Genomic DNA, 4,695 nt, shown 5'->3' with positions numbered 1-4,695 from the left:
TGGGGAGACGCTATTAGCGCTGACAACGTCATTCTGTCTCTGTTACTTATTGAAAGTTAAACAAAGACAGAGCACGCTCATAGCGCTAAAAGCGCGCTCCCCGAACCCAACCTAAGTGATGAAAGTCGTGCGACCGGGGCAAACGTTTCGCGGAAGTCAACTCCGGGACGCTGTGAAAATCCCTTTGCAACCAATCTAGCCTTGCGACGCTTTAGCAGTCCGTCTGCGCCAAGCTTGTTGCGGAGAACGAACCTCGATCCGATGATTTTCGCGTCTGCGGGTATCTCGACGATATCCCACGTGTCGTTGTCGACCAGACACTTCATCTCTTCATAAATGGCGTCCTTCCACTCTTCAGCATCGTCGCCGGCTATAGCTTTGCGAAAACGGAATCTCGGCCATGCACATACCAGAGAAAGCGTCGTACCAACCGTCCTCGTCGGAATCGCTTGCGACAGATGAGGTGGGATCCTCGTTTTGATGCGCCTCTCCACTCGACGAACCTTGATTTGCGTCAGTACGTACCATATTGTACTGTTTGTTTGGACGTCCTCGACTACTGGTGCGTATCAATCGGGGTCTTTCTGGCCCCCGTTTCTCGTGCGTTGTTTGCTCTACATCTGCATCGTCAACCTGTCTAATAGGTTGATCGTGCACGGAAGCGTCAGGTTCATCAATAGTGACGTGTTCAATGTCTTTGCCTGTTCCTGGGTTGATAGCAATCTCCGTTGTAGTGGGATGGTCAACGTTCGGTGTCGTATCGCTGCAGGCCGTCCTGTCGTGGTTAGTGGTGTCCTCGCGCACATTCTCTGAGGATTGTTCGTCAAAGAATTTGATGTCCCTTGAAATGCGAATTTTCTTTAAGCTCGGGATCCAAACGCGATAGGCCTTAGATTCGTTAGAATAGCCCACGAATATGCCCTCCGTCGCTCTGAGCTGGAACTTTCCTTTGTTGGGCACGTTATCTGTAACAAAAACTTTGGAACCGAAAATACGAAGGTGTTCGACATTCGGCTTCTTACCGGTCCATGCCTCATACGGAGTGCCCTGAACCAAACTTTTAGAGATGCATCTGTTGCGAATGTAATTCGCCGTTGCGATGGCTTCAGCCCAGAACCTGTGCGGGAGGTTAGTTTGAGTGAGCATGCATCTTGCTGATTCGACCAGTGTTCTATTCTTGCGTTCAGCGACGCCATTCTGTTGTGGAGTGTAAGCGGTGGAGAGCCTGCGCTGGATACCTTTCGTCTTGAAAAACGAATCCAAAGTCCTATTGCAATACTCGGTACCATTATCAGATTTGTAACGATGCACCCCCACACATGCATCATTCCCGGCGAAGAACTGCCGGATGCCGCCCGACGATCTCCGTCAGGCGAGGAAAGGGCGCGGTGCGCCCACCTTATTTTTTAAACAAAGGAACTGCGATCGTGTGCGCGGCACTCCGCCGCACCGACATCTTCCCGGGTCTCCGACAGAAACCGAGGGGAGCCGAACGCCGCCGAGCGCGAGCACGCTTACCGCCACGCCGATCCCGCTCCGCTCCGCCGGCGGCGCGGCTCACGCGGGAATCGGCCTCCCCTCCCTAGCGTACCACCCGGGCGAGTATAAAATACCGGCGCCGCGACAGATCGACACTCGCAATCCGAGCTTAGCTACCTGTGCTCCGCTACCCTCGGAGACGAGTACCTTTCCGCTTCCTAGGCCAGCTCACGAAACGGGGTACAGCGTTCTGTGCCTCGCTCGAGAGTTCTCGAGCGCTGACCGCCTTCCTACCCGGGACACCCCGTCTGCCACGGTAACCAGGGGTCGAGCGTGCTCGGCCTCTCGACAAGAGTTCTTGCCGCCGGAACAGTCGGACCTCCTCGTCAACCGATCGACCAGCCTAGCCCCTGGCCGTTCGTTTCCCTTACCTCCGCGCCGCATAATTAACACCGGATCATATCGCGAGAAAAGAAACCGCGCCGGATAACACACACGCGCCCGCGCCGCGATTCTCGCGCCGCGGGCCGACCAGCCATTGGCCGGCCTCAAGGCCCGTTCGCACGCGTACCGCATCGCGCCGGTGCGGACCACCTGATTCGCGTCCGCCGCATAAACCGAATGCGCTCCCGACATTTGTAATTATCGCGACCGTCTTATAGAATATAATCCGCCCGCGTCCGCCGCATACACCGAATGCGTTGTAATTCTCGCGGCCGTCTCATAGCATATAATCCGCCCGCGTCCGCCGCATAAATCAGATGCGCTCCCGAAATTTGTAATTATCGCGACCGTCTTATAGAATATAATCCGCGACCGCTCGCGTCCGCCGCATACACCGAATGCGTTGTACTTATCGCGGCTGTCTTATAGCATATAATCCGCCCGCGTCCGCCGCATAAACCGAATGCGTTTCCGTACTCTGTAATTGAACTACTGTAATAAACCACGTTTCGTATCAAAACTGCCTTCTGTCTCTGGGCCTACCATCGAACTCCTGGTCCGGCGAGCTAGTCCGCATTCGATAAAAACAGCCAAAAGGCAGGCCGTTACAGATTGAACGGTTTTAACCTTCAAACCAGTCTGCCTCTCGGCAAATCGCACATACTCTATTATTTTGGAGGGTGCTTCGTCCTTGGATTTCAAAAAGAATACTTCGCACCATCGACTACAATCGTCGATCACAATCATGAAATATCGTGCTCCTCCGTTAGATACAGTCCTCATAGGGCCGCAAACGTCCGTGTAAACGATTTGTAGCTTTTCGGACGATTTATCGATTCTCGTAGAAAAGGGTTGACGTGGCAATTTTGCGGCGAGGCATACCTTGCAATTGCGGATTTGGTTGATTTTCTTGAAGTCCATGCCGATGACGTTGCAGTTCTTCATCGCTCTCAAGTCTCCGTAGTTGAGATGACCAAAGCGTCTATGCCACAGTTCGTCTTCGTTTGATCTGATATTGACTGCGGCATTGGCCTCTTGATGGAAGGAGCTCAAGTAGAATAAATCTCCTCGTTGTTTGGCAATCATCTTGGCATTCCCCTGAATGTCTTGAATAACAGCGTGAGTTTTTTTAAAAACGACTTCATGGCCCTTGTCCACTATCTTTGCAACAGACATCAGGTTTGTTCTCAGCTCAGGAACGTATAAGGTATTTTCTAAGTTTATGGACTTATTAATCTTCTCGTGGCATGCTGTCAGTCCGACATCTCCTCTTGCTTTGACCTCGGCGGTAGATGCATTTGCCAATTTTATTTTACTGTCCGTATTTTGGAAACGCAGAAACGAGTCTCTATCGTTGCACAAGTGGGAGGTACAACTACTATCGAGACACCAATCTTGATCTTCGGGCATAATTTTTGAACAGCTATCTTTGTTGGTAAAAAAACTAAGTTCAGTGCAGTTAGCCTTTGCTTCGGCCTTGACTTCAGTTTTCGCTTCAGCCTTTGTTTCATCCTGCTTCTTTTTCTTGGAGTAACATTCGGATTCTTTATGCCCTTGTTTTCTGCAAAAATTGCACTTATATTTTGGCTTCTTAAACGTTTTTGCCTTACACGGATCACTGTTTGAATTATTCCGCGATCCTCTGGGATTTTACTTGGCGAACATCGCTTTGGATTCGTTGTGGTCCGATCTTCGGATTCTAGCATCATTCTCCTCGATGATCTTGATCTTGAGAGACTCTGCATCGGGTAGCGTATCGCGCGTCTCAATAACGCACCGAAAGTTTTCAAAACAATCTGGCAGACTATAAAGCAGCATAATAGTAAGGAGATCTCCGTTCATTTCTACGTCCATCGCGTTAAGCTTGTCGACCGTATCGAAAAACTTTGAGAGATGCTCACGTACGTCGCCATCGTCTGATAGCTTGTGTTGCACTAATTGCTTTAATAAAGTTGCCTTACGTGCCGGTCCCTTTGATGCGTAAATGGCTTCTAGCTTTAACCAAATGTCTCTCGATGTCTCGCATTCGCGAATTTGCTTGAGTTCCAATGGGGAGATAGAGAGAATAAGATCAGATCTCGCCTTCCGATCCTGCGAAATCCAGGCATTACGTGCATCTTGCACTCGGGCAAGTGCTGCGCCTTCGCCGACGAGTTCGGGTTTTACGTTGTTACCGCACACGTAATCCCATAAATCGTTCTTTATTAATAGTGCTTCTATTTGGATGCGCCACGTATCGTAATTGTCTCTGTTTAGTGTCTCGATGCGTGTGGAATTCACAATATGTGTGTGAGCCATTTCTCTTTTTGAAATAGGTTAATTTAATTCCCGCGTGCAACAACAAGGAGGTTACGTACGTGTATGTGCTGCCTCTTGCTTGCGATTTTGCGTCTAACTCAATTCCGACTTCAATTCAACTGTACCGTGCTTCGAGTTCCGCGTGATGTGCGATCCCTCGTCGGTAGCGTGAAGCGATTCTCAGTATCCGACGCTCGTAGTACGATTGGTGCTCTCGTATCGTTTTTACGTCTTATCTGTTTGATAGACTCAACGGGATTATTCTTCGCGTATCTCTGGGCCCATAACCTGTTAGCAGGGCGTATTGAAACACACAGGAATATACACAGCAGGATATATTTATTACTTGATCGTTAGAGACAAAAGTGAAGTGTGTGTACTGTGAAAAAGGCGCGAAGAATGACGACCGTAGACAAAGAATAAAAGTAACTAGATAGTAGATACGATAGCGCTTCGGGCGCTCCAACGTGATTG

Source organism: Temnothorax americanus, unplaced genomic scaffold (genome assembly GCF_048541705.1).
Source record: "Temnothorax americanus isolate GAGA-0224 unplaced genomic scaffold, ASM4854170v1 Scaffold35, whole genome shotgun sequence".
In the NCBI taxonomy this organism is placed as follows: Eukaryota; Metazoa; Arthropoda; class Insecta; order Hymenoptera; family Formicidae; genus Temnothorax; species Temnothorax americanus.
This window is presented reverse-complemented; position numbering follows the sequence as displayed.